This window comes from Mus musculus, chromosome 11 (assembly GCF_000001635.26).
Source record: "Mus musculus strain C57BL/6J chromosome 11, GRCm38.p6 C57BL/6J".
Taxonomy (NCBI): Eukaryota; Metazoa; Chordata; class Mammalia; order Rodentia; family Muridae; genus Mus; species Mus musculus.
The window spans coordinates 60,007,564-60,019,954 of NC_000077.6; the positions used below are offsets into that span (position 1 = coordinate 60,007,564).

Genomic DNA, 12,391 nt, shown 5'->3' on the forward strand with positions numbered 1-12,391 from the left:
AATTTCATGGTTGTGGTCACCACAACATGAGGAAATGTATTGAAGGGTCACAGCATTAGGAAGGCTGAGAAAGAACCACTTGTCTCGAGGAAGAAAAGAGGCTGAAACCCAGAACACAAGACAGAGACCCACACAGTGTGGCTTGTACTGAGGCTATTCCCGGGAAGGGCCCAATGGCTGCTACCCACTGGGGGGCATGTCCACGAGAAGACTCTTACACCTATCCTGAAAGCACAGTGACCCAAGCAGGGAGAAGGCAGGGACTGCTCACCTGTGGCCTGGCCAAGGGGCTGGGGACATGAGGGACTGAGCTAGATCTGTCAATACCCCAGAGAAGCATCCACAGACTCATGAGCCACAGGAAACATTCAGAAGAGCTGTGTGGGACCTGCTTGCCCAACAGCCCAAGCCACCTCTCTGCATGCCAGCTTGCCACCAACCTCGGGGCTGTATTGCTGGCCTTCTCCAAACTAGTCCCCACCCTATATGCTCCAAGTACATTCTCCTGTAGAAAAGCATGGCCAAGGAGAATATAATGACAGGAAGGGTCCTTCGTGGCCCCCAGGGCTCACCCTTTGGAAGCATGTCACAGATTCCCAGTGAGCTCCTGGTTGCTGAATGCTGTGATGATAAAAAGTGTCCCGTTATCCTCACAGAGATAGCCCTGGAAATGCAGGCTTGTTTCATTGGCTGTGTGATGGCCGAGTCCTCAGCCCATTAGGCTTAGCTTTCCTTTCCCTTTAAAGAACAGAAAGGCACAGGTGCAGGCCCTATAACTGATGTCTCCAGGGCCATCTACACCAGCGAAGGGCATGCCCTTCTAGAGTGCCAGGCTGCCTCCTGCCTCACACATCCTCGGGCACCCAATGTTTCCCAGTAGCAGCTCCACTGTTATGGCAATGGGATGTTGCTGGGCGTGAGCCCTGGGAGCTCAACAGTCAAGTTTGCTGAAACAGAGGGAAGAATTTGCAAACTACTTATATCTACCAAAGCACAGGCCAGGCTCAGGCTCAGGTGCACACACGTACTCACACAGCTCACCCCCTCCATCCACACCGGTTCTCAAGACAGTTAGGAAGCCATATGCCAGACAGTAAGCAAGTATGACCTCTGCCCTCAGGAGGCCTCCTCTCTGTGGGGCATATTCTATATTCTGATGCCATGGATGTCATTGTCAAGGAGGTGGGACTGAGAGAAAGTTTGGCAGGGGGGTTAAGTAGGGCAGCCTTCACAATGAGACCTAAAGGCTGCAGAGAGTTCTTCGTAAGTGACAGAGGGGTCTTTGAGGCAGGGGAAGATCATGCACAATGGCCCTGGTACAGCCTGCCCATCTCCCGTGTCCCACAGCTCTGACTGTAAGGCCATGAGCTATGCTCCTTCTGGAAGGCCTAAGGGCCACAACCCCCTGGTTAATGTCCCTTCTCCCTCATGGTCTTCAGTGCCTGGGCTATGGCAAGGAAAGGGGAGTGAGAAAGGGTTATCTTAGCACACGTAGCTTCTCTCTTGGGCCAGCTCCACTCTCTGTCTGCAGCTTTCCTCTGCAGACATGCCCTCGTCCTGGCATCTCCAGCATCCTTGGGTCTCCACTGCAGGTTTCAGGGCTTCGCATAAGGCATCTCAGGGGCCCTTGCAGGGACTCTGACCCTATCAAACACTGCCTTGCCCCAGCGGCTCTCTGGAGCTGCGTGTGACTCAAGGTTCCATGACCCCCTCGCTCTTGAATCCTTCATGCATCTAAAACCAGCACCCAGTGAATAATGCTGCCAAGGTCCGCAGCCAGCTGAGGATAGAGCCTGACCCACCCTGGATTTCCAGGGCACTGGTGATGACCCTAGGGAGACAGACACTTTCCTAGGTGGTGGTCTCAAATTCACACTTCAACAAGATGGGGCCTGTGGTTGGGGTTCTTGCCCTCGAACACTTTACTGCTGTCTAGTTCTGAGCCCAGGTCTCTCTTTAACAATTACAGGTTCTCTTGTCAGCAATCTCCTTGTGCTATACTTCAAACTCCCGCCCCTCACCAAACTTCACGTTTTCTTACCTTTCTGCTCCACTTTTGTCTGTCTCTCACAATAGATCTGGATGAGAGCACTGAGCAGTAACCATAGTAACCATGATGCAGCCTGAATACTAAACTTCATCTATAAATTTCCTTTAGCAAACAAATTGGTCCATTTCCTTTAAACTTTGCCTCACTCAGGTTCCCAGAACATGGGCAGAATACTTTCAGAATCTTTACCAGAATATCACATTAATAACCTTCATCCCAGTCCTAACTCCTTATTCTTAGCTCTCCTTCTTAACCTATGGGCACCTCTCAGCAGTCTGGTCTTGCAAGCTCCCATCAGAGTGGCCTATTAAACTCTGCCGGTGGCTTTTCAAGGGCATTATTAGCCCAATGGTCCAAACTCTTCCACAGTCCTCCCACAAACCAATTCCAAAGGCCTAAGAACCGCCCTGTCAGGGTTACTACAGCAGTTATCCCACGTTTCAGCACCAATGTTCTGAATCAGTTACTTTCTTCATTGCTGGGATAAAATGTCTGACAGATGTAATGCAAGGAAGGGTGTTCTCTGGGCCTCAGTTTAAGGGACCGGTCCTCCACCACAAGTTTTGACAGCAGCAGCTTAAGTTGGCTGATCACGTTTTGTCCACAGCCAGGAAGCAGAGCTCGGTGAGTACTTATGTTCCCAGGAAGCTGAGAAAGGAGAGAGGTGGGCGCTCAGCTGACTCTGCTCAGGACCCTAGCCAATGCAACACTGCTGCCAACCCTCAGAATGGATCCCCCCAACTCAATTAGCCTAAGCAAAAAACTCTCCCAGACACACCCACAGACATGCCCAGAGCTTTGTCTTCTGTATCCCGTCAAGTTGTCAGTGGAGACTAATCACCACAGCGAGCACATCGCACTGGAGTTGCTGTGGCTTACAGTGATGTGATCTGGCAGAGTGGTGGCAGCACCTGTTGGGCAGCAGGCTGGGAGCTCATGGTCCATAAGATGCTCAAGCCCTGTGCAAATGTCCAGAAGTAGGATAACCAGTCTGGCCTCCTGAAGTGGACTCTGCCTAAGCCATGGTCTCAACCTTCTGCAGTGACAAGCACATTTTTAAAATAACCTCTTGGGTAATATATATATCCTCACAGAATCAACTAAGCAGGGCTCATAGGGGCTCACAGAGACTGAAATGATGGTCAAGGAGCCTGCATGGGTCTGACCTAGGTCCTCTGCATATATGTTATGTTTGTGTAGCTTGGTGTTCTTGGGGTACTCCTAACAGTGGGAGCAGGGGCTGTCTCTGACTTTGCCTGCTTTTGAGACCCTTTTCCTCTTACTGGGTTGCCTCACCCAACCTTAACATGAGATGTGCCTAGTCTTACTGCAACTTGATATGCCATGTTTGGTTGATGTCTCTGGGAGTCTGCCCTTTTCTGAAGGGACACAGAGGAGTGGATCTGGGAGAGAGGGAAATGGGTAAAGGAGGGAGGGGAAATTGTGATAGGGATGTAATATATGAGAGAAGAATAAAAACAAAACAAAACAAAACAAAACAAGGTCTTATCCTAGAATACTTTGAGATTTCTGAGATTTGCAGAAGCAGTGAGAAATACTCTCACACTCCACTCAGCTTCCTAAAACTCCACCTCACACACAAAGGTCAGAGGTCACAACCACAGCAATGACACACTATCTGGGCAAAAGCCAGAGTCTTTTGCTGGAGGTAAGGGTTCCTTAGCTTCAAGGGACAGTAGATGCAAAAAGCCTCATAGCTACCATGCCAACATGCCCATCTGACGCCTGGGCATCCATACCATTCGTGCATGCCCACTTGGTGCCAAGCCTCTGGTCCTCCCTCTAGGACACTGGTTCTCAACCTTCCTAAGGCTGCGACCCTTTAATACAGTTCTTCACATTGTAGTGAAACCCAACCACAAACTTACTTTCATTGCTACTTCGTAACTGTAATTTTGCTACTGTTAGGAACTGTAATGTAAATATCTGTGCTTTCCAATGGTCTTAGGTGACACCTGTGAAAGGCTCACTTGACTCCAAGGGTCACAACCCATGGGTGAAGAACAACTGCTGCAGAGACTGTGCCCTCATGGAGGGAAGGTGGCAGGGTACATGAGCACGGGTAGGTAATGTACCCTGGCTCTCAGCCATGAGGACAGAAAAGACAGCCTGCTTGCAGAAATCCAATCTCCACACCACTTCACAGAGTGGTGTGACTGTCCCTGAAAGCAGTGTCTGACAGCTAGAGCCTGGCAGCAGCTGGGCACAGGGACTCTCTCTCCTCACTGGGTACAGTCTAAATTCTAAATATCACATTCTGTGCTAATTAGTACCCGATCCCCAACAATAGACACACACAATGTTTCAGAGGACATGGATGCTCTGGGATGTCAGGGGGGGGTGGGGGGACGACACACACACAATGTGACAAGGACAGCATGCTCTCTGCCTATTCACTGCCTGCTACAGCTCGGGCTCTCTAGGGGGATGATCTGCATAGGTTCCTGTACCACTCATCAAGTCGTGTTTAAGCAGCCCCACAATGCTTTGCAAATATACAGCTAGGGCAGAGTCTGGAGGCCCCTGTGACACTCAGTACACACAAGCCACACTGAGGCAGCCTACTTCAGGACACAGGGTCTCCATCCTTCACAGATACAGTCCCCTCCCCGGAGACAGCCACTGTCATAATCAGCTCCATATCTACTGGAGACCCTGGCCTGCCCACAGAGCCCATGAGTAACATCAGCACTCTTTATAATAGTAAAAGCTGGGACAAGTCCACCAGCCTCCAACCAGTGAGGGGATAATCAAGAATTGGAGGGCACCTTTGTGACAGAATACTGACTGGGCAGCTATGAGAAAGAACAAGAGGCACTACAGATGCCAAGTAGACAACCTCCAAAGCCCACTGAAAGCTGTAGGAACGCCCAAAACAGATTGTCTAGTGCTTCAACACACTCAAGTGTGTGTGGACCTAAAAAGACACAGGACTCTACCACACAGAAAGGGAGGTCTTAACCCAGGTATGGTAGGGCTCACCTTAACTCCCGGCACTGGGAGGCAGAGGCAAGCCAGCCTGGTCTACAAAATAAGTTCTAGTACAGCTAGAGCTACAAGAGAAACCCTGTGTTAAATAAAATAAAATAAAATAAAAAGAAGTAGTTCTTTTTGTGCCCTGAGATACCTCATGTAGGTGAAACCTAAGAAGGATTCCCAGAAAATGGCAATAAGATGCAAGAGGAGAGACTCACCTATGCCTTGTGGTACTATTAAAAAAATTTTTAAAGGTTTATTTATTTTGTGAATGTGAATGAATACACTGTCATTCTCTTCAGACACACCAGAAGAGGGCACTGGATCCCATTACACATGGTTGTGAGCCACCATGTGGGTGCTGGGAATTGAACTCAGGACCTCTGGAAGAGCAGTCAGTGCTCTTAACTGCTGAGCCATCTCTCCAGCCCACTCTTAACTGTTTTATCATATATGGGTTATTACTTTAAATTTTTTTAATGAAGTTAACTGTAAAAACAAAAACAACAGACTATTTCTGATGGTGACTGCCAGATGGCCAAATAAGGTGTGGGGCCAGCTCAGAGGGCTGCCACATGTGTGCACACTCCCAGTCCTGCCACGAGGACCACTAAGGGTGAGTTCTGCTGTAGGGACAGCTGGTGCTATCCCCGGTCCTGACTGCTTTTGCTTCTCAGTGTGTTCTAACAACTGATCATGTGGAGGAGAGAAGCGTGGTACAAAGCGCCTGGACAGGAGGGAGTGGGCGCAGGTCCTTGCACAGTGAGGTGAGGGTGGGGTCAGAAATGCTGAGCACAAACAGGGTTCTGAAGAGCATGGCACCATGTTTGCTCACATAGACCTGTGTCCAGTGGCACCTGACATAACTCGGAGCAGTAGCTGGAAGCTGCTAGTGACCTTCTACAACATGATTGGACCGAAGAGGGTGGAGAGCCTGGGTAATCTAGAAAGAGTGCCAGCAAGAAAACAAAGGGAACAAAAGAGCCTGGGACAAAAAAGCTGGGTGCTCTCAGAGGTGAAATAGACCTTTGTGTAGAAGCTGTGGCTGACATGGGCCCTCGTTAGCCTGTTCAGACTTCCTATGTCTTTTGCCTCTGACAATGAAGAATTTGCCCCCAAAGGGTGATGGTCACTTCTTATCTCCATACTCTTCCAGTGTAGGAAAACAGCTTTTGGGATTAAAACATAAGTCTGCAGGGACCTTAGGCTAACCTATGTGCCCACAGAGTCACTCCAGACCAGGGAACTCAGACAGCCCCCATAGGCAATATGCAGTCATGATGGCGGTTTCTCTCATGGAAATGTGTTTGACCCACAATCAGCAAGGGACAAGATCATGCCGTCATTTTTTTCTTTCTAAATATCCTGCTGCCATTTGTGACATGGAGATCAAAGGTCTAAAATTAGCATCTCACACCTCATTTTCCAAGCTCCCAGTGGAAGAGGTGTAAATCCACCTGAGAACATTGTCTTCTGAACACAGAACATGCTGCTCGCCCAGTGGCCTCTCCACTCCAGCAGGAACCACAGGTGGGGGTAATGCGCTTTGCCTGGCTGGAGCAGCCCAGCTTCTCCCTTATCTCCCAGAATCCCCTGCTCCATACACCAATCCCTCCGGAGAACCAGTTGGGTGTTAAGAACACCTGTCCGGCTGGGGATTCAGAAGGTGTTTACATGCCACATTCTTTGCAGACCCAGGACCCAAGGCCAAACGAAAACCTTCATGTTACTGCCTCCCTGTCCAGGCCACAGAGTCAGATGCAAGGACATAGAACAGGTGCCAGATCAGGACCCTCACAGCCTGGAAGCTTGCACCCGCAGCCCAGGAAAGGAGATCCAAGCTACCTCTTCTACCTGTCACAAGGCTAGCAAGGAAGAATACAACATACCCTTAAAGTGGCCATCCCAGGCTAGGCAGTACACATATAAGACAATGCACATCAGGACTCCGTGTCTTCTCAGCTATCTGGGACACTCCCTGCTCCCTTGTGGAGGCTATGAGGACTCAAGAGACTGAAGAAGGAAGGTGAACACTCATGGGTACCTATCATCAAAGGCTGCTGGTGCCTTGGTCTCAGAGAGATCCCCCAGGTGAAATTCCAGGCCATCATCCCCTAACTCTAAATCACCTATTTCCTTTCAGCACCCTGAAGGGTCTCATGTCTACCTGATCTTCAGTATCAGACTGATCCAGACATTTCCCAGCATCCCATATGTGGCCACCTACCTGGAGAGGTACTTAAAGAGACTTCAGATCATTCACATGATCACAGGAGGCCCAAGGCTCCTTCAGATGATACCAGAGAGCTGAGCAATAATTAGGAACTTCTATGGATAACTCTCCACGATTCCCCTGACATCTGTTGCCATCTTAGAAGATCCAGCTCCTGGCGGTGGCAGGTGAACACACTGCCTCGTCCCTCCCTTCCACCTGGCACACGCCCAGGCACATGTGGGGAACACCAGACTGAGTGTCTAAAGCTTATTTGAGTGTAAGCTTTGGATCTGTGGCCTGGCCCATGAGCAGGAGCTGGCCTGGGAGAGTCAGGAAAGCAGATCAGGGCCTTGTAAAGAGCACCCTGAGGGTACACTGCTTCTCTCCAGAGCACCTCACACAGAGGAGGTTTGGTTTCAGAGTAAAGGAGGTATGAGCATTGAGCCTGCCCTCTGGAGCCAGAGGCTATGAAGTCAAACCCTCTATCCTTTGGCAAACAGTGTGAAGTTGTTGACAGTCCACAAAGGAGCAAAGATGTCAACATACCAATGTTTATGACTTTTCCAACCATGTCCCACGTCAGGAAAAACTGTCGGCTTCAGAGGCATTAGCATGACATTTTAAGATATCCAGCTCTATTGGCAGGCGTGTGGCAGCTTGCTTCCCCTGGTACTGGCCACATTCAAAGCCAGCAGACATGTGCTGTGAGTCTTGTGGGCCCTGTACCAAAGAGCCCTTGAACTGCAATTTCACCAGATTTTTAAAAACACGTAACAAAGTGAAAGGCCAGGAAGAAGGGCACGAAGTTTCCATGTGTTTGCGTGCACATGAACCCAGCCTTAGAAACCAACCCTCTCTGAGGGCAGACGAGGCACATGCCATAAATGGCATCAACTCCAGCACCAGGAGAAGGAAAAAGAGACCAAAGAGTTCTGAGGCAATTAAGGAGACTCTGTCCAGACCACAGGCTCCCAAAGCAAGGCTAGGCCCTGGTCAGCTTCACCTCCCTAAAACACTCAGCACTGCCCTTGAGATTGGCCCACCCAGGAAGGCCCAGACCAGTGTCTAATGCATCAGGTACGCTGGCCATGCTGGAGCCGCTAAGAGCCAATCCCCACTCCAGGGGTTCGTGTGGGCCTCTAAACACTGGAGCAGGGGCTCCGAAGGATCTTACCTCTTCTAACAGAGGCCAGATGAGCTACACAAAGCCGGGGAATGGGCTGAGAAAGAAAGGGACACACTTTGGTGGCTGATGGGAGAATCAGATGCACCCAAAGAGACAGTCCAGTGGCACTGTCTGTGGCTCTGTGACAGTGGGGCAGGCGCTATTCATCATCATAGGACAGGATGGAGGAGACAGCCAGCAAGAAGCCATGCTGCTTTCTCAGCTTCCCTCCGTGGGTCAGGCAGAGGCACTGAGCGTTATCTTGCACTACTCTCTGAAGCTTTTGTTTCTTGGTCCCGCCACTCCTGAAAGGTGGGGAGCTTACAAAAATACACACATTAAACAGGAGGGAACCGGAAATGAGACGTGGAAGGTGAAACACTGGGGCCCACAGAGGCAGGTAAGAGGCTGGCCAGATAGATAGTCAGCAGGATCACAAGCCAAAAGGCTCAGTCTGCTATGAGCCTGGTGACCATGGAGGCCAATCAGGCCCCTCGATGGGCTAGCTTCCTGTCCACTTCTAATACCCACAACTCCTCCTAGAAAAGTGTTTGCCGCCACAGGGAAATGACCAGGAAATGGGCACTGAATGAGCAAAACCATGAACCAGGCTCAGGCTGTACCTACAGGGCCTCTGACATAGAACAAGGAGGCCAAGTCATGGGACACAGCACAACTGCCTGAAAAATGAAGGAAGGTAGGAGAAACAACAGAGCAGGAGAGCAAGGGATGGACACATGCCTTCACAGAGAGCCTGCAGGGGACGGAGAAAGGACTCAGGCAGCAACGGGTGACATCCTTACTTCCTGACAGAGGCGAGTATTTCCTGAGCAGCTGTGGGAAACAACCCTTGGAGAAAGCTCTGGCTCCCGGAAGGGAAATGTCAAGGTGAGCTGAGAGCCAGCCCAGCTCCTCCTAAGGGTTTGCAGAGGAAATGGCACCTCCATGGTCAAAGAAAAACAAAAACCAGCCAAGGGGTCAACTCTGGGTGATCAATCAACACATAGAAGCATGCCTGGTGGGCTGAGCCAGGAACCAGAGGCCCAAATGATTGACACTGTGGTGGGCTTCCTGCTGTGGGACATCAGAGCAACAGGAGGTGCTAGCTAATGCTGAGGGGAAAGCATGAGAGTGAATTGGTACCCAGCTAAATAAAAGGCAAAGTGAGTGCCTACCCTCCTGATCCTTTCATCCTTCACCCAAAAGCATAAGTCAAAGAGCCACCTCTGAGTGTGGCCCTTGGCACAAATAATCTGACTTTTAATAAACAAATACTCAAGTAGAGGTCATTTGAGGAAGAAATTGAGGCCTTGAAAAGGCAACGAATGGGGTTGGTGAGATGGCTCAGTGAGTAAGAGCACTGTTCTTCAGAAGCTCCTGAGTTCAAATCCCAGCAACCACATGGTGGCTCACAGCCACCCGTAATGAGATCTGATGCCCTCTTCTGGTGTGTCTGACAGCAACAGTATACTTATTTATAATAATAAATAAATCTTTGGGCCTGAACAAGCAGGGTTGACAGGAGCAAGCTAGGCTAACCAGAGCAAGCAGAGGCCCTAAATTTAATTACCAGCAACCACATAGGCTCACAACGATCTGTACAGCTACAGTGTACTCATATTCGAAGGAGGAGGAGGAGGAGGAGGAGGAGGAGGAGGAGAAGAGGAGGAGGAGGAGGAGAAAGAAAGAAAGAAAGAAAGAAAGAAAGAAAGAAAGAAAGAAAGAAAGTGCAAAGAACTTCCCCAAATATACACAGAAAATCAGTAACAGATGCTGTCCCAGATGCCTGCCCCATCTATGGAAGCCCACAGCCCTACAGGCTACTACCCAGGGCTCAGAAGGCTGAGAGAAAGATCAGGGGAAAGGGGCCATAGAACCCATAACAGAAACAGTTACCACAAATGTCGTCAGCACTGTTAACCAAGGCAGTGCAACGCCTGGCCTTGCTTATGCTTTTCCATAGAGCCAGTCTGCTGTGTCCCCCCAGTTCCCTCTTTGTCCTGTTCCCACCTCAATTATGGGAACATTGGCTTCCCGACCCACCACAGCCAAGCAACTCCACCTTGCCCTGCTCTAACCAGTACACTGACCATAACGGCCTTCCACCTAGCCTAGCATGTGAGAGATGAGACGAGGGAATACTCAGTACTCTTTAGTACCTTTTAGTCCATGTTCTCCCCTGCTTTCCTGCCATTACTCTGACCCATGTAGTTAAATCATTTGCTCCCAGGGCCCAGGCAACCCCACAGGATCAGTAGGACCCATGTTCCCCAGTTACCAAATCTTTACTAGGCACCAGTGACGCAGGACAAAGGACATCTGCAGTTAGTTGCCCCTGCCAAGCTGGGGCCTGCCCAGTGCTGTCTGGGGTACTCCCTGCAAGGTATTTCATTAGTTTCCCCACAGGCTGGGCAAGGTGTTGTATAGCAGTTTCCTCTAGTTTAAAACCTTTCATCTTGGAGAGACACTCCTTCACTTAGTAAGATGTGAGGTATTAATGGGAAAGTGAGATAGCAGGATGTTTTAAGACAGGATGTTTACAGGGTGGTGAAACAGCAAGAAGTTCTAAGGCAAGGTCAAACAGGAAGTTCCTCAAACCAAGCAGCTTTTCTAGGCCACTCCCTCCCCAGGTATATATAAGCTATAAGTATTGCTCTCAGACAAACTGGGGGCTTTAGGAGAGGCTCAGACAAGAACTGACTGGAAAAAGCCAGGACACACTGAACTGCATAAGAAAAACAGAGACTAGCCAGAGTGCCTGAAAAACATTCAGACCAACTAAGCTACCTGGAAAGGACACTTTCCAAGCTACTGAGCTGCTCGAAGGCTAGGCAGTGTGTTCCAGGTTCCTAGCCCTCATGAGCTGTCACTGCAGTGGGCTTTGGTGATGCAGCTGACTGAGTTATTTATGCTTCTGTAAGTTATATCTCAACCATATTCTTTTTTTAATTTAAAAAAATTTAATTAATTAATTTATTTTATGTATATGAGTACACTATAGCTGTCTTCAGACACACCAGAAGAGGGCGCTGGATCCCATTACAGATGGCTGTGAGCCATCATGTGGTTGCTGGGAATTGAAATCAGGACCTCTGGAAGAGCAGTCAGTGCTCTTAACTGCTGAGCCATCTCTCCAGCCCCTCACCCATACTCTTATAAGCAATCCCAATAAACCTTACTAGTTCACCAAGTTGGACTTTAGTGGTACCAATACTTTGATCTGTCATTAGTTTCGTATGCAGTGTGAGTAGGTATCTGTTCATGTCTCCCCAAGAATAACATCATACAATATGGGGCAGATGGAGAGTGTCTGCTGATGCTGCTCACAGAAAGGGAAACTGAGGCACAATTCTCAGTTTCAGGCTTTGCCTGCAGCTACTCAGCGAACAACACCCAAGACCTATGAGTAGGCCCCAGGGTAGATGCTCAGTGAGCATACTCTACAGAAGTCTGGGTGGACCGCACAGGCAAGAAGATGGGCCAGTTCTTTAAAATCGAGAGCTGCCAAGCATGAGAGAGAGGCCAAAGGCAAGAAGAGGCAGCCCCACAGCAACTGCAGTGCAGGTCTGAGCACCCTTCTCACCAAGACCTTCCTTGTCTTACAGCAACAGGCCACTCCATGACTCCTATCCCCATTTACAGAAGAGAAAACCAAGGCTCTGTGAAGCCAGGAATACTGCCCAGGCCCAAGTACTCAGAGGCAGAAGGGAAATGATGGGCCTGAGTGTGCTCAAAGGCCTGGTGAAGTGACTGAGCCAAGCTCCCAAGGACGGCCAGGAAAGGTGGCAGGCTGGAAGACACAGAAGTGTCACTTCTACATGACTGCTTCATGTGTCTGGCCCATGTGCAGCCCTGTCTATGGAAGAACTGCATGTACTCAAAACACTGACATAGGAAAGACACAGGCAAGCACACATCAGCCCAGAATAAGACCATGGAGAAATCTTGCAGGGCTGCAGGGCAT

General features: G+C 49.6%; 1 protein-coding gene across 6 annotated transcripts in view; it reads right to left on the minus strand.

Moving 5' to 3' along the window:
• Pemt (phosphatidylethanolamine N-methyltransferase) overlaps window positions 1-12,391 on the minus strand; it is a 75,948-nt gene that overhangs the window by 36,950 nt on the left and 26,607 nt on the right. The window lies entirely within an intron of this gene.